Here is a 24,097-nt window from a genome sequence, read left to right as displayed (position 1 = left end):
TGCCACTCTTGTTCCTTGACGAGGTTTCAAAAATGGTTCAAATGGCTCTAAGCACTATGGGACTTAACATCTGAGGTCATGAGTCCCCTAGACCTAGAACTACTTAAACCTAACTAACCTAAGGACATTACACACATCCATGCTCGAGGCAGGATTCGAACCTGCGACCGTAGCAGCAGCGCGGTTCCGGGCTGAAGCCAATACAACCGCTCGCCCACAGCGGCCGGCTGACGAGGTTTAAAAAACTCTCTAATGTATGGTTCTCTGTCTTCCTTTGAGGTCCTGTCTGCCACATAAAACCGAAATCACCAAGGACACATGAATTCAGCAGTACACTACATGATCAAAAGCATGCGCATACGTATTAGTGGAAATTAATATTGCATGTTTCCACCCCTCGCCTTAATGACAGCTTGAACTCTACTGCGGACACTTTCAGTGAGGTGTCTGAATGTGCTGGCACTACACATGATGGCAGGTAACGTTCTCCAGGCATTCGCCGAGCCCGAACCCCTACATCGGATTGCCACAGGGTACAGCGTGATTCAACACTCCAGATCACTCGTTTCCAGACATCCACTATCCAGTGGCCTCGCTCTTCGCACCAACTCACGCGTCGCTTAGCGTTGACTACAGAAACGTGTGGCTTCTGAGACGTTGTTCGAGCATTGCATCCCATTGTTTTTAACTCCCTACTTCCTGCGCACAGTCATTGTGCTAACAGGACTGCTGATAGCACTTTGGAACTTAAGTGTGATTCCTTCAGCTGATTATGTGATTTTTTCAAAATCACCCCCCCCCCCTCCTCCTGAATTGTTCGACGGTCCCTGTACGTCAGCACATGAGGTCTACCTGGTCTTGTTTTAGCTGTGGTTCCTCCTTCGCGTTTCCATTTCACAGTCACATCACCAACAGTCTACTTGCGCAGCTTTAAAAGATTGAAATGTCGCTGATGGCTGTGTTATTGTGTTACTCAGATGACTTCCAGTGCCTCATCCTCCGTGAAGTCACTGGGCTCTCCTGACACCCAGTCCACTGTTGCTGTTTCTGCACTGACAACAAACTACAAGCCGCCCGCGGTGGTCTCGCGGTTCTAGGCGCTCAGTCCGGAACCGCGCGACTGCTACGGTCGCAGGTTCGAATCCTGCCTCGGGCATGGATGTGTGTGATGTCCTTAGGTTAGTTAGGTTTAAGTAGTTCTAAGTTCTAGGGGACTGATGACCTCAGATGTTAAGTCCCAAAGTGCTCAGAGCGATTTTTGAACAAACTACACCCTGCCTCCTTTCATACTGGTGTGTACGCCTCTCGCGACATTTATTGGCCAATATCACATAATACACGATGAGGCGGCTAAGACAGGCCACCCCAAATATATCCAGAATGGATAAATATATCGTGTTGCTGTTTTCGCCAAGTTATAGTGGACAGTATGGCCAATTTCGTTTATCGTCGCCGAATTTTATTTTTTTCTTGTGTAGCTATATGTTTTTTTCTGTGACATTTGAAAGAAACTTCTAAGAGAACTTCAACGCAGTAACGTGTATGGGACTTGATCAAATAGTTTGAAGATATCAGCACCGCAAAACACTGTTCCGTCGCCAGGAGAAGAGGCTCCACGAATGTCTGGGCTATTATGCCAAATGTAAGCAAACACGTAATTCGTATGGTTCGTGTGTTTATTATTACGGCTGTCATACCAGGTGCTCAAAATGATGCCCCCGAGCATTGCTAGTCTGTATGAGTTTGGAGAAACAATAATGAACGTTGAATTTCACATGGAGTTGGCTGCAGCATAGGACGGTCTTATAAGGCATTTCATGCCTTTAGGAGTCGTCGGTATTTCCTAAGACCTCTTGTTTTAGTGGTTCAAATGGCTCTAAGCAACATGAGACTTAACATCTGAGGTCATCAGTCCCCTAGACTTAGAACTACTTAAACTAACCTAAGGACATCACACACATCCATGCCCGAGGCAGGATTCGAACCTGCGACCGTAGCAGCAGCGCGGATCCGGACCGAAGCGCCTAGAACCACTCGGCCACAGCGTACGGCTCTTCTTTTAACTTTCGCGACAGATAAAAGTATAGAAGTGTAACTTTTGATGAGTGTGCAGACAGTTTTGCGTTTCCTGAACGACCGTTCCAATGATATCCAAATGTTCTCTTAAGAGGGTCTTGTCATTACATGTAGGGAATGAGAGGTACACCCGACTTGTTGATACTACACTGATTGCCTTATCTCGAGTGGGGCGTCACCCAATAATTGCGGCGGTACATCTGAGAAACTCGAGATACTTGAGTCTCTCTAGATTCCGATCACGCACCAATGATGCGGGTCTTGAAAAACATTTACTAAACACTGACAGGCCAAGAGTATTGTTTTTATCTACTTCTTCGAGTGAGCGTGGATTTGTAACCGACGATTAGCGTATATTGCGATGCTGACTTGTTCTTGTTTTGTAGACGATGTTGTTTCTTTAAACAAAATTGTGCATAGATGTTAACATTCAGTAGAAGCAAATTCCGGTCTCGTAAACTGAGATACGGCCGGGAGAGCGGTGTGCTGACCACATGCCCCTCCATATCCGCATCCAGTGACGCCAGTGGGCTGAAGATGACACGGCAGCCGGTCGGTACTGTTGGGCCTTCATGGCCGGTTCGGACGTAGTTTAGTTTTTTAGCAGCAAATTCCGTCAGCATTCAGCCATTTTCGCCTTCGCTCCGGCGAATATTCAGTTTCGTGAAGAATGAAGTCAAAAACGAAAACGTTCATACGTTGTTCTCGAGTGCTTTACTGAGGAAAAATAAAGTGTTCTACAAATAAATTAAGCTTGTCGTATGCTTTCTAGTGCAAATGAGACTATGTCATCTTTCCACCTCGTATCTCCACCCACTATTACTCCAAGAAATGTGTGTATTTGGACTGAACATCTTTGTGAATTATGTGGCCGACGCCAACTACATTTTTTGAAAGTCGTAAATTTACATGCCTCCACACTGAAATCCAATAGTCAGTTTTTGCATCAAGCTGATGTTTTGTCAAGGTATGATTGGATTGCGATTTTTAATGTCTAAACTTCCTAACAGATAACCGCAACATCTGAAAAGATTCAGATTACAATTTCAATTTATACTATCCGCTAGGTCATTAACATAAAACCTAAAAAGTAATGGCTCTAATATAATTCTCTGGAGCACATCCGACATTACTTTCGCGAATCTTAAGAGTTTTCAGTCCAGTTGCAAACGTGGTTAGATACACCATATGAACATGTCTTCCTTATCAGCAAACTACTTTACTTCGCACTGCAAGTCTGGAACCGCGCGATCGCTACGGTCGCAGGTTCGAATCCTGCCTCGGCCATGGATGTGTGTGATGTCCTTCGGTTAGTTGGGTTTAAGTAGTTTCAAGTTCTAGGGGACAGATGACCTCAGAAGTTAAGTCCCAAAGTGCTCAGAGCCATTTGAACCATTTAATCAACAGGAGAACTGCCCACCACAGAAAATACTGGATACAGTGGTTTCGATACATCAATCGGTTACAGTCCCGTGTCTGCGGATGCACATCTCCCGCGTGCTCGGTCCCGAATACACTGCTGCGATATTACGTTTGAGTGAGAGGAGCAGATGTGTTTAACGACTATTCGAATGCAACGCAGAATGGTGCTCACTATAAAACAGAGCCTGTTCATTGTCAAGTGTTGTGCGAAACAGTTCGTCAAAAATGTGTACGGATCTGTTTGCGCAAGAGTTTGAGACTGGAAGTGTTTTGGCAAAATCTCCAGCAAAGTCGGAAATGCACAAAGTAGTAGAAAAACGGCACGAGACGTGCTCTTCAGCGAATAAAAACCGTAACTACCCGAAGGGAGTTCGAACACCAGAAAACATCTCTCTAATAAAGGAAAACCTGGGACAAAGTACGACGAAAATCTCAACGCTGTTCATCTGTGCACAAGGGACTCAAGAGATCGCCGTGTCGAAATGTTATCAAAAGAATTACAGATATGATAAGAATTATGGATATGAGTGGTGTCCGTTTTGTCGAACATGTCACCTCTCATATCTGTAATTCTATGGGCGCGAAGGCCGTTTGATGTAAAAGCTTCAGCGCGGATGCACAACCAACGTCCTAACTCCTACAGGAATCGGAAATCTGCGAGTTTGGGACTGACGGGATGCGTGTCCGGATGGCCGCGGCAGTAAAGACAGTCGTTCTGAAGAACCGGAGCATCCAGGATCGAATCCCGATACGGCTCAAATTTTCAAGTCTCTCCGCTGAATTGCCGCAATGCCCTGTGCGGCTGGAAGTCATTATTTCCGTCCTATCACTTTCCCATCCCGCTCGCTTCTCATTCCTTTCGTTCTTATTATTTATTATCAGAAAGGTCCTACATATGTATCCTCACAAATTTATTGTTCTACATTAATACTTCCGCCTGTTGAGTTCTGCCAGTGCTTTCTGAATGAAGTGGAATCAGGACTTTTGGATCCTCAGCTTTTCATTTCTTTAGATGAGAACTGGTTCAGGCTATCAAGATACGTGAACTGACAGAAAATGTACCATTGTGCATTATAAAATCTCCATCAGTAGTTTTAAGGGTCATCGTATGAACAACAGATTGGTGTTTGGTGCGCATTGTCCGGTGCAGCATCGTAATAAGATTCTTCCACCAAACTGTTAATGCCAACTGGTGCGCCCAAAAAATGAATGACTATACACTGACGTGACAGTCATAGGGCCGCGCGGGATTAGCCGAGCGGTCTTGGGGGCTGCTGTCGAGGACTGCGCGGCTGGTCCTGGCGGAGGTTCGAGTCCTCCCTCGGGCATGGGTGTGTGTGTCTGTCCTTAGGATAATTAAGGTTAAGTAGTGTGTAAGCTTAGGGACTGATAACCTTAGCAGTAAAGTCCCATAAGATTTCACACACATTTGAACATTTCTTTTTTACAGTCATAGGATATGGATATGCACACACATAGACGGCAGCAGTATTGCGTACACAAGGTATAAAAAGGCAATGCATTGGCGGAGCTGTCATTTGAACCCAGGTGATTCATGTGAAAAGGTTTCCGACGTGATTATGGCCGCACGACAGAAATTAACAGACTTTGAGCGCGGATTGGTGGTTGGAGATAGACGCATGGGACATTCTATTTTGGAAACCGTTAGAGAATTCAGCATTCAGAGACCCACGGTATCAAGAGTGTGCCAAGCGTACCGAATTTCAGGCATTACTTCTCATCACGGACGACGCAGTGTCCCACGGCCTTCACTTAATGACTGAGTGGAATTAGCGTAGAGTTGCCAGTGCTAACAGACAAGCAACACTGCGTGAAAAAACCGCAGTAATCAATGTGAGACTATGACAAACGTGCATTAGGACAGTGCGGCGAAATTTGGGTTGTGGCAGCAGACGACCGACGCGAGTGCCTTTGCTAGCAGCGCGACGTCGTCTGCAACACTTTCCCTGGGCTCGTGACCATATCGGTTGGACCCTACAACTGGATAACCGTGGTCTGTTCAGATGAGTCCCGGTTTCAGTTGGTAAGAGCTGATGGAAGGGTTCGAGTGTGGCGCTGATTCCACGAAGCCATGGACCTAAGTTGTCAACTAGGTACTGTTGGTGGCTCCATAATACTGTGGTCTGTGTTCACATGGACTGGGCTGGGTTCTCTGTTCCAACTGGACCGATCGTTGATTGGAAATGGCTATGTTCGTCTACTTGGAGACCATTTGCAGTCATTCACGGACTTCCTGTTCCCAAACAACGATGGAATTTTTATGGATGACAATGCACCATGTCACTGGGCCACAATTGTTCCCGATTGGCTTGAAAAACATTCTGGCCAATTCGAGAACATGATTTGGCCACCCAAATCACCCGCATGAATCCCATCGAACATTTATGGGACATAATCGAGAAGTCAGTTCCTGAACAAAATCCCGCACCGGCAACTCTTCCGCAATTACGGACGGCTATAGAGGCAGTATGGCTCAATGTCTTTGCAGGGGACTTCCAACGACTTGTTGCGTCTATACTACGTCGAGTTGCTGCACTACGACGGGTAAAAGTAGCTCCGAAACGATATTAGGAGGTATCCCATGAATTTTGTCACGTCATTGTATAGATCTTTTCAGCAAGATGGAGTAACAGCACACATCTTAACAACCTTGTCACGAGTGCATTTTGTGTTCGGTGAGGAGAGGATAATCAGCAGAAGCATTGATGGGTCACGCCGTGGAACAGCTACAGCATAATATTGAAAATGCTGTTGCTGGTATGAGGCAGAGCTGCTATGCATATCTCACAGTTCGATAAATCGAGCACAGCACTGCATCGATGTCAACGGTGGCCATTTCCAGCACCTTCAGTGATGTTTCACTAACAAGTCTTATTGTAAATATTGTAAAAATTTTATTTCTTCCAGCCTGTATATGCTGCCCGCATAGCAGGCTGCTCTTGTGCAAAGATGCCGGGCCCGGACGTGGAAAGCTCCTGGTACGGCAAGTGACACCAGTTCCCAGAACCGAAGGGTCTCTGTCAAGTCAGTATCTCTCAGCACGACATCAACTGCTGCTGTTGGCTACACTTGCCCACCTACAAAGATGTAACAAAGAGGATGTTCGGCCCGAATCCCGGCCTCACTATAGTAAGTTTGCTTCCTGACGCTCTATTCGTATTAAGGTGCAACTTTGGTCCAACCTATACTTCCATCCAGCGACTAACTCCACGTTGCATTGTTGATCAACGTTGTTTTAGGTAAGAGGATATCTGAAACTTAAAATCAGATTAAAACTGTATGCCTCGAACACGGTATCGTTCTTTCGCGAACTATCTGGACAGATGTTTCAAAACAGCGCACACTCCGCTGCAGAGCGAAAGATTCATTCTGGAAAGAGCAGACTTGTTAAATACTCTGCTCATATGTTGTACAGAGACTTCCTTGGTTGTGTGATAAACTTCGTTTGACAGAATCTCTTTATTTACCATATTTGTGAAGTTTATTGTGCGGTCTATTCCTGACGCTGTGTTCGCCGGAAATTACGGAACACAGCCCACACACAAGAACGTCGACCTGTCTAGTATTCAGGTGCAACTACGAGGGGCGTTCAATAAGCATTGCAATATAGTTTTTACTGTCCAATTTCGGTTGAAAATACGCGGATTTTGTTGTGGGACATCGTGGAATCTACCCGCTTCAGTCGCTATAGTGTTTCATGAAGTTCCGATTGGTCGCAGCCTTATACGAAGGTGAGTCAAATGAAAACTTTAAATTTGTAATAACAAATCGAAATTCCGCGCCGTTATCCTGTAAGTTGGTAAGCGTGCTACAAACAGCGTGCAGAATGGCCTGTAAGTGGCAGCATAGTGCAGATGAACACATACCGTCGCAGTATCAGTATAAAGATGGCCGCCCCACTTGCGACTTGCACTAGGGAAAAACAGCGTCCTGTTATTCGGTTTTTGCGTAGTGAAGGTGTGAAACCTATTGAAATTCATCGATGAATGAAGGTTCAGTACGGTGATGCATGTTTGTCACAGCAGCAAGTCTACGAATGGAGTACGAAGTTCGCAAATGGTGTGACTTCAGTGGAAGATGCTCCTCGTCCACGTCAGGCACAACGAGTTGTGACTCCACAGATTATTGCAGCAGTTGAAGCCATAGTGAAGGAAAACCGCCCAGTGATACTGAATGACACTGCAGCATGTTTACAGATTAGTCATGGGTCAGCACACCACATTGTGCATGATGCGCTCCAGTTTCACAAACTGTCTGCAAGATGGGTGCCATAGCAGCTGACTCCTGAAATGAGAGAGCGACGTGTTGATGCTTGTGAAGAACTTCTTCGGCGCTTTGAACGAGAAGGTGATGGCTTCCTTGCAAGAATCGTTACTGGGGACGAAACCTGGGCCCACTTCCACCAACCGGAACCATCAGCAGGGAAGGTTATGCTGACTCTCATTTGGGACGAAAAAGGCATCATTTTGGAGCATTACATGCCTAGAGAGACCACTATCATCAATGCATCAATCACAGATCTCCTAAAAATCATCTGCAGCTTGCAATCAAATCAAAGCGACGTGGATTGCTGCCAGCAGGTGTCCTTTTGCAACATGACAATGCAAGGCCCCACACTGCCTGTACAACAATTGCAACAATCACAGATCTGCATTTTGAGTGTCTTCCTCATCCACCATACTCACCAGACTTGGCCCCAAGTGATTTCCATATGTTTGGACCACTCAAAGACGCAATGGAGGAAAGAAGTTCCGTTCTGATGAAGAGGTACGCCACGCGGTGCACGAGTGTTTGCGTAGACTACCAAAAGAATTTTTTTCTAAAGGAATTTATGCACTTTGTAAGCGCTGGAGGACTTGCATTAAGCGTGCGGGAGATTATGTTGAAAAGTGATACAGCTTTGTATCACTTCTGCACAATAAATAATATTTAAAAAAATATTTAAGGTTTTCATTTGACTCACCCACGTACATAGCCTTCAAATTGGCGTCTGTGACGGAGGTGCGTTCCAAGCAAAGAGTCGCCATTGAGTGTATTTTGGCGGAAAACCAGAGCATAGCAAATATTCATAGGCGCTTGTACGGTGTCTTCCGAGAACTGGCAGTGAACAAAATCACGGTGAGTCGTTGAACTAGGGGTCTGTCATCGTTGCACCAAGATCGCACAAACCTGTCCGATCTCTCGCGTCCCGTCAGACGCACACAGCTGTGACTACTGCAGTGTTGGGGCGTGCGAAAGCTCTCATTCGAATGAAGTAAGTAAGTTTGGGTTTAACGTCCCGCCGACACTTAGGTCATTAGAGACGGAGCACAAGCTCGCATGGCATCAAGGACGGGGCAGGAAACCAGTGCCACCGTTTATCTACGTTATACATGCAGTGTAAGGCGTAAACACCAACTATAAGTAGGCGTGCTTCTCACTTCTTTGCCTCCGCCCTTACATTACGGAACACCCTCCTTTGATGGTTATTTCAAACTGTGATTCATACTACTAAACAATTCAAAATATACACTAAAAAAAGCATTCACCAGTATCTTGCGAGTCAAAAGGCTTTACCACAACTGAGTTTCTTTTCCCCAAAATGTTTCTTCTTCAAAGGAATTCTTATGTGTAAGAGAGATATGGCACATTGGTTAAAAGACTAAACTATTGATCCATAAATTTCCGAGAATTGAACCTTAACCAAATTTTGTCTGGTGTTTATTTCAGCCCTCCTCGCACACCGCTCTCCCGGCCCTTTTGCCAACCTTTCACACCTTGAAGCAGCTACTTCTCATGCAAGTAGCTCCTCAATTGACATAGAGATTGAATGCAGCCTGTACCGGTCCCTCCACCAAGGAAAAGTCCTTGGCAGTACCGGGAATCGAATCTGGGTGCTCTGCGTGGTAGCTGATACGTTGACCACTCAGTTATGGGGGCGGACCTGAATGATATGCTCTGGGGAAAACAGTTTTCAGGAGGGCAAAGTATGTTCTATAGGGCTAAATGTGCCTGGGTATAAATACTGGGGCCTTTATCTATGGAGATGGCTCAAATCGCTCTGAGCACTATGGGACTTAACATCTGAGGTCTTCAGTCCGCTAGAACTTAGAACTACTTAAACCTAACCAACCTAAGCACATCACACACATCCATGCCAGAGGCAGGATCGAACCTGCGACCGTAGCGGTCGCGCGGTTCCAGACTGAAGCGCCTAGAACCGCTCGACCACTGCGGCCGGCTTATCTATGGAGATAAAGGCAGGTGTTGGGTGGATTGTGCAAGGATAGAAGGTGAGGAGTCTGGTGTGTGGACAAAGCCATGCTATCAAGAGAAGAAGGAATGGGAAAAGATGAACAGGAAAGGGAGGGAGGGAGTGCTTATGTGGAGCGTGATGTTTGGGAAGAGTAATAATAATTTCGTGTAGCTCAATGCTCTGGTGAAAGTCTTTCAATTGGACGTTTTCCACTCGGGGTAGCCGCGCGGTCGTGGGGTGCCTTGCCCCGGTTCGCGCGGTTCCCCCTGTCGGAGGTACGTGTCCTCCCTCGGTATGGTATATGTGTTGTCCTTAGCGTAAGTTAGTTCAAGTTGATTAAGTAGTGCTTAAGCCTAGGGACCGAAGACCTCAGCAGTTTGGTCCCAAAGGAATTTACCACAAATTTCCAAAATTCGACGCCACTTCAGCGACTTGCGTGTCCCTTACCTACCCCAGTTATCCAACTGGGGAAATGGGAGGTGCAACTTAACGTGGCATCCGAACACGTGTCGTTTCTGATGTCTCTTCAAATCATTGAAAAGGGAAGGATAGGTTAAAACGAGGAAAGACAAATCCGTGGGCCGACCGAGATTCGATCCCGCAGCCTCTCAGTTTCTAGGTACGCGATCTGCTGCTAGACCGTCTGGCTCGACGTGAGAGGAGTTATAGTTGGTAGGACGAACAAATATCGGGGTGTATTTGATTGGACGGTAAAGTACTCCCGTCGACCCTAAACAGAGTGTTTAAAAAAAAGTGCCAAATATTCCTACAAGAGGTAGTATTAGACAAAACTAGACGGAAACCTCCTATAAAAATAAGTGCGGAAACCAATATCTGTTGAAATATGGGCCAGTCTGTACTCCCGTTTTTACCTATCTATTACGCAGAAGTAGACACTTCAGGCAGAGATGCGTATAGGGTTACCTTGCATCCTGACATCCTTTAGCCCTTCATCGCAACGAATCACGCACTCATTCAAATACACCTGGCTTCATTTGAATAGCGTCACATACATTGTCCACACGCTGTTGTAACGTCTACACATTTTCGATACGCTAGTCATGCACAAAAGTCTTGAAATGTCCCCATAGCCAGAAATCCAGTCTCCTCGACCAATCCATCACCCATGTAACGTTGCGGTGAGGTACTGTTGCAAGATCCGTTGAAAACAGGCTGGTAACCTGTCGTGCACAAGTCACAGTCGCTGTCTTTCTGCAATGGTAACATTCTCAAACAGCGCTGGTAAATAATCGCGCAGACGCTGGTGATACACGCAACACCTGGTAATCTGGTAAAGTGTATGGCCCTATGAGTCTTATCACCGACAATACCTGTCCATACAATGATACTGAAAGTGATACTGATGCTTCACCTCCACGACTGCTCGAGGATTTTCATCTGCCCATTGGTGCATACTGTGGTAGTTTACAATGCCATCTCTCGTAAATGCTACCTCATCCGCAAATAAAATGCAGGCTGCGAACTGAGGGTCTTCAAAGGCTCATATCTCAACATATACTGGTTTCCGAATGTATAATTACAGGAACTGTTCTTCTAGTTTTGATCATTCCGGACTCCTGTGAGAAGGTGTGACACTTTTTTAAAAAGCCTGAATACCTGTAAGGTGAGCCACGTGTGTATGAGTACACGGCAGATCATAGTGGAAGAAATACCACATGGGCAGCAGATCTAGGTACAGCTGTCACCCCTCTGTGAAGGATGTTGTTTCAGAAATTCTGGTTAACAGGGGGACACTGTCGTTGCCTATAAGATTAACTGCTGACAATGCAAATTCCACATATTATCAAGATTAAAACCATCATCACAACTAGTTAAATCATTCTTAAAATAATAATTCAGACGCTTCCCTGAAAACTGCATCCCAGAAGGATGAAACGGATATTAAAATACGGACGATCTCTTAGTCCACATACACTGGACTCGCATTCGGGAGGACGACGGTTCAATCCCGCGTCCGGCCATCCCGATTTAGGTTTTCCGTGATTTCCCTAAATCACTCCAGGCAAATGCCGAGATGGTTCCTTTGAAAGGGCACGGCCGACTTCCTTCTCCGTCCTTCCCTAATCCGATGAGACCGATGACCTCGCTGTTTGGTCCCATCCCCCAAACCAACCAACCAACCATCTTAGTCCACAGAGTGGCTTGCCTATATCTATCCAGTGCTCGGCGACGTCAGATTTATCGGACTCTAGCGGGTGGATACAGCGTCGATGTTCCGCGTAACGTCCTCGAAACGTACGTCCGATGTGCCACAAACGGCACTAACAGGGAGATTTATAAACACTTGTCTTCCATAAATGAAGTCATCCTTTATAGAACTAAAGAGCGTGGCTATCTTTGAAGCTGGCAGAAGAATAGCTTTGACTTCATATTTAGAGAGGATGCGACCCAATTTTAGAAGTAAGATTCCCTACGAACGATAGGAAGGCCAAGGACTTGAATCTTTCCTCTTCAGCTTCTGAACTCTTACTCAGAAGAAGCAAGATTCAAACCATCTTCAGCCCATGCTGCTTCGAGTTTCGCACGATTTGTTTAAACCACTTTAGGCGAATGATGGAACAGTTCCTTTGTTAAGACAGCGGTCGAGTCTTACCCACCGGCCGGGGTGGCCGAGCGGTTCTAGGCGCTACAGTCTGGAACCGCGCGACCGCTACGGTCGCAGGTTCGAATGCTGCCTCGGGCATGGATGTGTGTGATGTCCTTAGGTTAGTTAGGTTTAAGTAGTTCTACGTTCTAGGGGACTGATGACCTTAGCCATTTTTGATTCTTACCCCCATCGTTCGGTAGCTAGTGTTTTGCCCCTAATGACGTCGACGTTGACGAAACAAAAGCAGTCTTTCTTTACTCCTATCTGAGAATAGATGTGGTTTCCTGGAGTAACTCTCGTGTGTTCTGGACGTTGTTAAAATAAAGACCCATGATGGATCAGTTACACACTTTCTACAGACACAATTTTACCTGTGAGACCGTAATACGAATATTCCTGCATTTTGCCTTACATATACACGTTTGTGCAAAAATTCACAGTTTATCTATTTATAAAATATTCATAATAAAGTACTGTAACGATGCACAATCTTACAGGAACCGTCATCGGTCTAATGGAACTGCTGACTGATGCAGGTCGCCCAGCGGGAAAACATGGTGATTGTAAATAATCGTGCTTTTCAATTGTATGTTTTTCGTAGTGTCCATATGTCAATTCAGATGAATGGCAAAGCTCTTGTTGCACAATTCACTCCATCCCCATACCCCTCCCCCCGTCGGAGGTTAGAGTCCTCCCTCGGGCATGGGTATGTGTGTTGTCCTTAGCGAAAGTTAGTTTAAGTTAGTTTAAGTTAGATTAAGTAGTGGGTAAACCTAGGGACCGATGACCTCAACAGTTTGGTCCCACAGGAACTTACCACTACCCATAATCCTACATGACTTTGTGATTCACCTTCTGTGGTTTCCCTCTTTGCAAAACTTTACCAACAGGTATCCCTTTACTGACAGTCATAATTTGAAATCATAATACCTGACTAAAATCTTCAGAGGTTGGACCAAAATATAATACCCTCATACAAACACCCCATTTCAATTTGTTCGGCCGGCCGGAGTGGCCGTGCGGTTCTAGGCGCTACAGTCTGGAGCCGAGCGACCGCTACGGTCGCAGGTTCGAATCCTGCCTCGGGCATGGATGTGTGTGATGTCCTTAAGTTAGTTAGGTTTAATTAGTTCTAAGTTCTAGGCGACTGATGACCTCAGAAGTTAAGTCGCATAGTGCTCAGAGCCATTTGAACCATTTCAATTTGTTTTCTGACTTTATCACTAACGTTGTCTCCCGTTTCCTTTTCCCCCTACGTCATTGGTAATGTTGCGAACCATCAATCTGAAGCACACATAGTTCATGAGAAAACATCTGCTGAACACAGTAATGGAGGAACCATTACACACACTGCTATAATCAGATCATTAAAGTAGATTGTTACCTCTAGTAAGAAGACCAATGCCACAGTAAAGCGTGTTCAGTTTCACATGTGGCTACAGACCCAATGTCAAATAAAACAGCGCGACAAGAACTGCTTACACAGTAGAGCCGCAAGTGTCGAAAATCGGGTACAAGATATTTCTGCTAAGATATCTGAGCTACTGACAAATCGAAATATTTAATGTTGTATCGAACCTAGTTTTAAACTGTTTTTATATATTGCAGGACGTGTTTACGTTTGAAGAATACCATATGAAGCATACAGCCCAAACTGTCAACCTCTAACAGTGCAGAATTGTGGAGATTAAAGTTGTCACATCTCGGATTCGATGGCTGTTGTGGTCACGCCAGAAGGTGAGTTAACTGGTCAGGTACACTTCTTCGAAGTTAAAGTACGTTTGTGAGGCAGTGCTCGACTAGGATGTAGCGGGTTCTAATCTAGGTGGTGAAAATATTTGCATTGCCAGTGTTCGGCCGGCAAGGGGAGAGAGAAAAGGAGGTGGTGTATAGTAACTGATTAGAAGATTCTAAGCCAAAGTTCTGCGTTTAATTCCAAGCTCCTCTGTAGTGTCTCACATCATGGAGGCATATGACAATTAATGGTGATCCGTTCGTCGGATGGGAACGGCAAGCTCGATGGTCCGCTTGATGCTATTGAAGTTGAGCAACGTATGTGCTGCCATCGGCTTTCACTCTTCCCCTTATTTTCATCGTTATCAAAATGGTTCAAATGGCTCTGAGCACTATGGGACTTAACATCTGAGGTCATCAGTCCCCTAGACTTAGAACTACTTAAACCTAAGGACATCACACACATCCATGCCCGAGGCAGGATTCGAACCTGCGACTGTAGCAGTCGCGCGGTTCCGGACTGAAGCGCCTAGAACCGCTCGGCCGCCGCGACCGGCCATCGTTATCAACAACACATGATTGCACTGAAACATTACACGCATTCGCAACATCCAGCCACAACGAAGAAAGAAGCTCCAAACACAACACTCGCACTCCGCGATGAAAAAGGGACAGCCACTTTGCCTATTGAAAGAAAAATTTTCCAATTAGGTTGAGATGCCTTTCTTGTGATTCCCAGTCAACAATGCCACACAGCTTTATTTCATTGTAGTGTCTAGGCCTAACAAAAGGATTTAGGTGACCATGTTCATTCAGAACACAGGTGTTGTACCCAGCTGTGGATCGTATCTTCAAAGATAAAAATACTCTTACCCACACAACTGAAAATCGATATTCGTTTAACGAGCAAGGAGAGTAAATAACACATTCCTTGGCCTCCAAAATCAGTCACTATGGTTTGTATGGAAGAAATAAAGCGTCCACGTACTTCCAGGATCATATTTCAAGGCAATGAAAAGTTCTGCTGAGAGGCGCGCTATATAATCCCATTAGCTACAATTAAGATTTAATATAAATCGAGTTATAGCAGCATACATTGTGTTTATAATGGCAAAGGTGACCCTGCACCGTAATAGTTCAACATTATTTTGGTCATCCATGTAACAGCTACAGATACACTATTGGACTAAGTTATATAAATTCATTTTAAAGCAGCAGGCAAAATATCACCAAGGAGACAATTTGACAAGAGTTAAACGTAAATGCCTGAAACCTGAATAACGCCATTTCAGCTTCATCTAACGTCAGGGCAAAACAATGAGTGAGGGGCCATAGGAAGCCATCGAACAAAAAGAAGGGTTCCTGTCCAAAAACTTCTGAACTTCCGAATAACATAAATTGCCTAGTACTATCGTGATCTATCAGGTAAATATAAAAGGTTTTCTAGTGGTGGGACAATACAATATTGTGTAGTAACGGGAAATAATACACACATCAAAAAAGTTTTGCATCACTTCGGTTCCGAGAGTTCCGGAAACTGTAAAGAAAATTGGAATAGAGATCAACATAAACATCATTTCCACCCTTTTTATCGCTCATGAAAACCACACATTGCATGTTGTCCCACCATACAGCGAGAACTACAGGGGTGGTGGCCCAGATTGATATACACACCGGTACCTCTAAAACCCAGTAGCACGTCCTCTTGCATTGATGCCTGTATTCGTCGTGGCATACTACCCACAAGTTCATCAAGGCACTGTTGGTCCATATTGTCCCACTCCTCAATGGAAATTCGGAGTAGATCCCTCAGAGTGATTGGTGGGTCACGTCGACCATAAACAGCCCATTTCAATCTATACCAGGCATGTTCAATAGGGTTCATGTCTGGAGAAAATGCTGGCCACTCTAGTCCAGCGATGTCACTATCCTGAAGGAAGTCATTCACAAGATGTGCACGATGGGGGCGCGAATTGTCCATGAAGACGAATGCCTCGCCAATATGCTGCCGATATGGTTGCACTATCGGTCGGAGGGTGGCATTCACGTATCATACAGCCGTTACGGCGCCTTCCATGACCACCAGCGGAGTACGTCGGGAACCTCCACCTTGCTGCACTCGCTAGACAGTGTGTCTAAGGCGTTCAGCCTGACCGTGTTGCCTCCAAACACGTCTCCGACGATTGTCTGGTTGAAGGCATATGCGACACTCATCAGTGAAGAGATCATGATGCCAATCCCGAGCGGTCCATTCGGCATGTTGTTGGGCCCATATGCACCGCGCTGCAAGGTGTCGTGGTTGCAAAGATGGACTTCGACATGGACGTCGGGAGTGAAGTTGCCCATCATGCAGCCTATTGCACACAGTTTGAGTCGTAACACTACGCCCTGTAGCTGCACTAAAAGCATTATTCAACATGGTGGCGTTGCTGTCAGGGTTCCTCCGAGCCATAATCCGTAGGTAGCGGTCATCCACTGCAGTAGTAGCCCTTGGGCGGCCTGAGCGAGGCCATGTCATAGACAGTTTCTGTCTCTCTGTATCTTCTCCATGTCCGAACAACATCGCTTTGGTTGCTTGGACACTTCCCTTGTTGAGAGCCCTTCCTGGCACAAGGTAACAATGCGGACGCGATCGAACCGCGGTACTGACCGTCTAGGCATGGTTTAACTACAGACAACACGAGCCATGTACCTCCTTCCTGGTAGAATGACTGGAACTGATTGACTGTCTGACCCCCTCCGTCTAATAGGCGCCTCATATACGGTTGTTTACATCTTTGGGCGGATTTAGTGACATCTTTGATCAGTCAAAGGGACTGTGTCTGTGATACAATATCCACAGTCAACGTCTATCTTCAGGAGCTCTGGCAACGGGGGTGATGCAATTTTTTTTTTTTATGTGTGTATTTCTGTGGTACCAATGCACTGGTTACTAGCAATGTGTTGCTAGATGTTCTGGCTAGCATACAGACAAGACACAGAGGTAATAGGGAAATGTAATCCTCTAGCATACATAGACTGATTGAACATATGGTTTTGTATTAGAATGTGTACCACGGTGCTGCTGGAGCCGAAGTTACCACGGTAATATTATAAATTATAAAATATTACGGGCACATCTATAAAATATAGATTGTGGTACCTGTATAGGTCCTTTGAATACACTCACATTCGAATCTTCCTAAATTAGTCGGAAATGGATCGGGGCGATACTGAAGCAAGCATCCCGACGTATACTGAAAGGGTTTAAGAAGGGTTTTCTGGTCCTATGTAAAATCGCTAAGCGGTTTTAATGCTTCCGTCCAGTAACTCGTTGACCAGTCTGGTGTGGCAGTTGAAGACAGCAAAATAAAAGCCGAAGTTTTAAATTTCGTGTTCAAGAAATCGTTCACGGAGTTGAATCGTACAAATATACCGTCGGTTGACCATCGCACAGAGTCCCTTATGAACGACGCAGTAATACGTATCCCTGGCGTAGAGAAACAACTGAAAGAATTGAAAACTAGAAATTCGCCAGGTCCGGATGAAATCCCAGTTTAGTTTTACAAAGAGTACTCTACGGGCCTGGCCCCTTACTTAGCTTGCCTTCATAGCGAATCGCTCACCCAGCGCCAAGTCCCTAGCGACTGGAAAAAGGCGCAGGTCATTCCTGTATATAAGAAGGGTAAAAGAACCGACCCGCAAAATTACAGACCAATATCCTTAACATCGGTATGCTGTAGAATTCTAGAACGTATTCTGAGTTCGAATACAATCAATGTCCTAGAGACCGAAACGCTTATTCCCACGAATCAGTGCGGTTTTAGAAACCATCGCTCGTGTGAAACTCAACTTGCCCTTTCCTCACATCAAATGCCGAGAACTATGGATGAAGGACAACAGGCAGATTCCATATTTCTAGAGTTCCGACAATCATCTGACATGGTATCCCACTGCAGACTTAACGAACGTAAGAGCATACGGAATAGGTTCCCAGACATGTGAGTGGTCCGAAGACTTCTTAAGTAATAGAACCCAATGTTGTTCTCGACGGTGAGTGTTCATTGGAGACAAGGGTACCGTCAGGAGTGCTATAAGTGTGGTTTATCAGTAAAGGAGACCGCATATAGGCCGCTAGTGCGACTTATTCTTGAGTGTTTAGGGTCCTCACCGGCTGGGATTAAAGGAAGACATCGAAGCAATTCAGAGGCGGACTTCTAGATTTATTAACGGTAGTTTAGAAATAATATTTCTGTGGTACCAACGGACTGGTTACTAGCTATGTGTTGCTAGATGTTCTGGACAGCAGACAGACAAGATACAGAGGTAATAGAGAAATGTAATTCCCAAGCATACATAAAGTGCTTGAACACATGGTTTTATATTAGAATGTGTATCACGGTGCTGCTAGAGCCGAAGTTACCACATGATCATGTACAATTTTCACGTGGATTTTTTTAATTTGATGTACACAGTATTTCGCCGTATGTTCCAGGCATCATTGTGTGCTGCCTGTCCAATCGTAAATCCATCAAGTTGACCCTAAAGTTTTATCAGTTTAAGCTACCAAAATGTATTTACAGAAACTGACGATATCAGAAAGGAATTGTGACAAAATACGGTGCACAATAAATAAACATTCTGAGCTGTTAACGCGAACTGTAAAAACACCAGGCTAATCTTACGCTTGACATCAGTGAGAAGGACTATGTTCAGCTGTCACCGAGTCGTCATTTCTGTAGTAAAGTTAGTAACATGTGCGACAAACATAAAAAGGAATGAAGGATAGAGTCTCACTGACATCACGATCGTAAGAGACGGAATATAAATTAGAAGAGCAAGCATGTGGAAGGAAAGAGGAATGAATTATTGATGGTACCACTCCAGTGTTCACCTCAAATTACTTCCAGAACTAACTTAGGTGGTGTTTTACCTCATTCACCTGAAGGCGAATCAAAGAACTACTACGCCATCTATCTCTATAATCAAAGAAGGTGTGCACACCATTTCGTCAACAGAAAGTAAGGCTCTAGATCGCATGTACGAAAAAAATGTGAAAAAATTCATGGATCGTTAAAACTTGTTCTAGACTGTGACTAAAATCTGAAACCCAACCTCTCAGGGACAGTACTCGTCCATCTGAATCATCTGAGCAAACCTCCAACTTGATCCTGTCTCAGTTCTTTCATTCCATATTCATTTTTAACTTTCTACAGCACAGTCACAGACGGACTAGGGGATATTGAAAAACACTGTTTTTTCCATCTTTGTCCGGGGATGAAGTCTTACAGAATTATCACAAGTTTTGAAAGTAAAGAAAGAGGCACTGGCAGGTCCAAACTGCCAGTCAGTTCGTGAGGAATTTCTGGATAGCTCCGATGGTAAAGCTCTCCACCGAAGGTAGACGCCCAAGCTTGAATCCCGATTCTCCACAGGATTTAAACCTGTCCTAATGAGACAGCTATATAACACACACAGTTCCTATTTTTCATAATGTTACTGAAATTGGCAACCTTGGCTCGCTACTGGCATTTGTCTTCTACACTTTCTCCTGACAGTTTCTTTCTGGCCGAGTTTCTGGGACGTTCCGTTTCTTCATACTCGTTTATTAACTTGACCAAAGCCAATCAATTGCGAATCCTTATCAGTACCTCTCTTCTCATAATAACGTTAGGTTGAATCTCTCATTCTCGAATTACAATATCGAGACTACAGAGCTTTAGGTCTCAGAAATAGTATCATATTACTAGCCTTCTTTGGCAACGAACACTACAATGTTCAACTGAAAACAGTTTGAAAGGCCATACCCGCGCATGGTGGGGTTCAATTCTCGTGCGAACATTAATCTCGCGTTACTTTCGGTGAGAAAATTCTTCGCTATCGTGATCACGCTTTGAACGAGAATATTCACATGTCAACTGGAAGAAGTACGTGTATAAAAATAGTTCATCCGAAAAGAACTACTGTTACGAAACACAAATTGATTCTTGATAATTCATGAATTATTACTATAGGTGTTAGAAATCACGTTCCAGGACAGACCCATCGTTTTAGTTGGCTGGCTAGGATTTGCACAGTTTCTGTAATTGGATTGCCATTGTTGAACAAAATAAAAAGATATCATTTATGACTTAGCATGACTCTTTGCCATGGCCAAATACGTTTTATCATGATCAAAAGAGCCACACAGTCAACGAAAAACATCGAAATTTTTATGAACTACTGAAGGTCATTATGAGCAAAATTCTTAGCAGCGCTGGCTGGCTACTGGCCTCCACCTGTTACCTTCTTCTGATAGCCTCCTCCTGACACGGTTTCTGTGACGTTTCTTCTCTTCATATCTCTTAGAAAGCTCTGAGAGAACCAACGCCACCAACTTGTGAGCTCCTGTCAGTACATCCTTCCTCAAGAGTAGGCTTCAAAATCCTTAAATTTCTTCTTCGCTAAACTATCTAATGTCATTTATCAGGACCGGTTGGTTGCCCTTGTTTCCATTCCTGCACAATTTCTTCCAAACGATTGGTTCTTCAATTATTTTCAAATTTTTAAAATTAACTCACACGATTTTAAGCTCATTTATTTTCGTGATATTTGTCAGAATTCCACAAACACAGGCCATAAGCTCAAAACGCGTCCGTCAGTTTCATAAATGAGAAATATGACGGTGGAAGGCAGTTACCGGCCGAAGCTCTCCACGGTTCGAGGAGAGGCGGTGATAGAGACTGGACAACAATTCGTAAGAACCATGGCCAACAATTCGATCCAAGCAACAGGCCTGATTTTTACGGCCTATATATAGTTGCAGTGGGTCCTTACACACAGTTCCAAACCAACAAAGAATTAACTTGATAACCCACTGATAGATACAGTTATTTCAGGAACAATAAGTTTCAAAGACTTCCAGATATGTGGAAAAGTAATACCAGATTACTAGTTTGCGAATTTAAAGTGTAAATGAAAGAAGTGTTGTCATATGTAAGTTTCTGCTCTGATATATTAGATAACGAACTGTTTTGAGGAAATTACTCCAAATAAAATATATTTCCTCGTACTCAACATGGGGAACAGTATATTTAACTTTCAACGATAACCGCGAGAACATACCGGACCGTAAAGAAGAACCTACAGCAGTCTTCCGTTAGGCTGCGTCGTCCGCTCTCACGAATAATGAGATCATGCATCACATTATTTCAGAATAAGCAGCTCGACTGTGTGTTTTTTCAGTCAGCTTAAGAATGATGATGCTTTTCACGAGGAGTAGAGCCTTGGGGCTGATGTTAATACTGTGCGGAAGTAGCTACAATGACACATCGTAAGGTGAACAAACAGATCTGTCCATAAATTTTAATTTGTTCTACGTGTACGAATGTTTTGATTAATGTCGATTCCCACATATCATACCAGTTCAAGAAATTTACACAAATTGCAACATGAATACAATATAGTAGGAGTTCTCCTAACATGCTGTTTTTCGAGTAATATCTTCATGCAACTGAGATGAAATCAGTTTATATTTTTGTACATCAAAATGGAAATTGTGGGAAAGCAACAGTTGCTAAAGTTTCTTCTACGAGATTCTAATAACCGAATCTACGTTTGTACGTGATGCGAAACATGCGACGGCCGGGCGAAAAAGATATACTACTGCTAGAATACAGAAAGAAAGAACTTTCATTTTATATAAGATATGCAAAGACTGAGGGGCATATGTAACAGGGAGTCGTTACGGGCACCGAAGGAGTACAGATGCGATAACGGAAGGTAAGAAATATTTAGACAATTTATTGTAGTTAGCATACAAAAAGTACTAAAATTAGCTACATCTACTTTTCGATGACAAGCAGCGAACTGTACTTCCGTTTTAATAATGCTTTGTAGGTGTACATCGTTCCATGGAATTAAACGACGCCCATTTCGCTTCAATTCTTGTCTAAGCTGAATAGCGAAAGCATCTTTCCCAACATTCTGCAGTAAATTAAATACGTTAATCATTAGTCTGTCAGCATCTAGTTAGACAGGGCTAACCTGGAGTTAATTAATTGCACTTCCTTAAAAATGGAGGCTTATTGGTAGTGAACACCGATGCAGCTAGGGTTACTTCCATATACTCCAAGAGCCCGGCACACAGAAAAATTCTTCTCACGTTCCACTGCCTTTCCTAGCTAGGCCTGCCATCGGAAGAACAGAGTGCTTTACTTTCCATACCTTTTACGTATTGCTTTATTGTCGAGAATGAAATGTATGTGATGAGCTTTCGTTGTGTAAATCAGTACATAAATGAGGAAAAAATGGAGATATATTAAATTTAGAACACTGAACAAATAGTAATGCAAATTCACATTCCATTTGAACAATTATAATTACTAATTCTATTATAGCCAAAAGTCTTAGAGCCTATCATTGTTTCCCTCATTTAGTGAAACAAGAAACATTGGACTTACATATTTTCGAGATAATGTCTACATTTCGGATCAACTGAGATTATAACGAACCGTTGAAAATGTCATAACCAATATCTTATCACAATGACAAAACAATTTTCATAAAGTAATACCGAAAATCAAATGATATTCGACAGAAAAATATGGAAGATTAATTGTATTTGTGTAGTTCTGAAACTCTCCTGACGGCAAAAACATTCTTTGTTGGTCACTCACATTATAACAAAACGCGTTATAGAACTGTCTACTCAGAAATACAAAAATCCCGGGCGGTAGTGTACGTTAAACTCTTTCTTCGTATCTATATTGTTAGAAATTTCTATAAGAGTATGTTAAAACCATTTTTAAGATCTACAAAGCTGCGACGAAATCCTGCCACCTGTTGCCGAGAAATACAATACACCAGCGGTCATAATTAACAACAAAACAAGACAATAGTCGCTCAGAAAGCCTCTTTATGACAGCTCGGCGTCATAGCCTTTAATCACAATCTACCGCCAAGTTGCACTTTTTGTGTTAACGGCTCAGAAAATGTACATTAAAGCGTATGTTTATGAAAACTAGACACATATTATTTAGAGAAACAGCTCACATAATATACATAATATAGAACGAATCTCGTGCAAAATAAACAAACACAATGAGTAATCCATCCACATTAACAATTAAGAACCAAAAAAGCTTTCGATGGACTAAACTACTTTTAAACGGTGTGCGAAATTAAGAAATGCGGTCAGATTATTTTCACGATGTGAAGAAGCATGTGCGTTCCTCAAAGAAATACAGTTTGGAGCACTTACCAAAGGAACGGCCGTGATGTGATCGCTGAGGAGGCGATCACAGCAATGAGCAGGCACGAGGCAGCACAGCCTCTGCTCGGCTGTTCCGCCCAGCGGAACTACCCCCCCACCTGCGCCTTGAGCTACCCGTTAGCAAAGCACCAGAAACACAGTTTAGGCTTATCTGATTAACTCCGTAATATCGACTACCGCAAAGTTTACTCTTACCAAACTTCGCGGGTTTGCGTGCAAACACCTGTAACTTCTGGTGTACGCTTAGTCGAGGTCGTTTCTCATTTGTCAGTTAACAGGCGAAAGACTAACCGCGCGCTTCTCAAACGCCCGACAGACACGGCGAAACACAACTATGAGTAATACAACCATTATGGGTATTTTTCAGTAAACTTATTTCTTCCACACGAGTAACCGCAAGAATATTCTTCTCTTGCCATACAGTTATTTGTTCTAGATCATTTTCGTATTACAAATAACACACGTGGAAGTTAAATTGTTACAGCTTAAATTTCACTAAACGTTTCCGAGAAATTGTAGTACAGCGCTGAAATGTTTTACAAAATGATAAAAAGCTAAGATATTGCTTTAAATAATTAAGAAAAGTATAAGGGCTTTAGCATTTATCCTTTTCCGTTTCTCTCTCGTAATTCAATGGCTGGATGATCTTGAACATGAACTGATTATTTTAGTTAAAGTGGATTCAATGTGTGGAAAGTTTCTATGTGCGTCTAGAGGAGAGAACAACAATTAATTCTCGCGCTTTTGAGTTCGCGCTACGCGCCGAAGT

The 24,097-nt window shown here is 43.8% G+C and overlaps 1 protein-coding gene across 2 annotated transcripts in view; it reads right to left on the bottom strand.

The window, feature by feature from the left end:
* Nucleotides 1-23,390, bottom strand: part of LOC124721182 (laminin subunit beta-1) — a 349,227-nt gene extending 325,837 nt beyond the window's left edge. For both annotated transcript variants that reach the window (XM_047246020.1, XM_047246021.1), the window contains exon 1: nucleotides 23,317-23,390. The gene's annotated coding sequence lies outside the window, so the exon portion shown is untranslated. The remainder of the gene's footprint in view (nucleotides 1-23,316) is intronic.
* Between the last annotated feature and the right edge of the window lie 707 nt (nucleotides 23,391-24,097).

Source organism: Schistocerca piceifrons, chromosome X (assembly GCF_021461385.2).
Source record: "Schistocerca piceifrons isolate TAMUIC-IGC-003096 chromosome X, iqSchPice1.1, whole genome shotgun sequence".
Taxonomy (NCBI): Eukaryota; Metazoa; Arthropoda; class Insecta; order Orthoptera; family Acrididae; genus Schistocerca; species Schistocerca piceifrons.
This window is presented reverse-complemented; position numbering and strand designations above follow the sequence as displayed.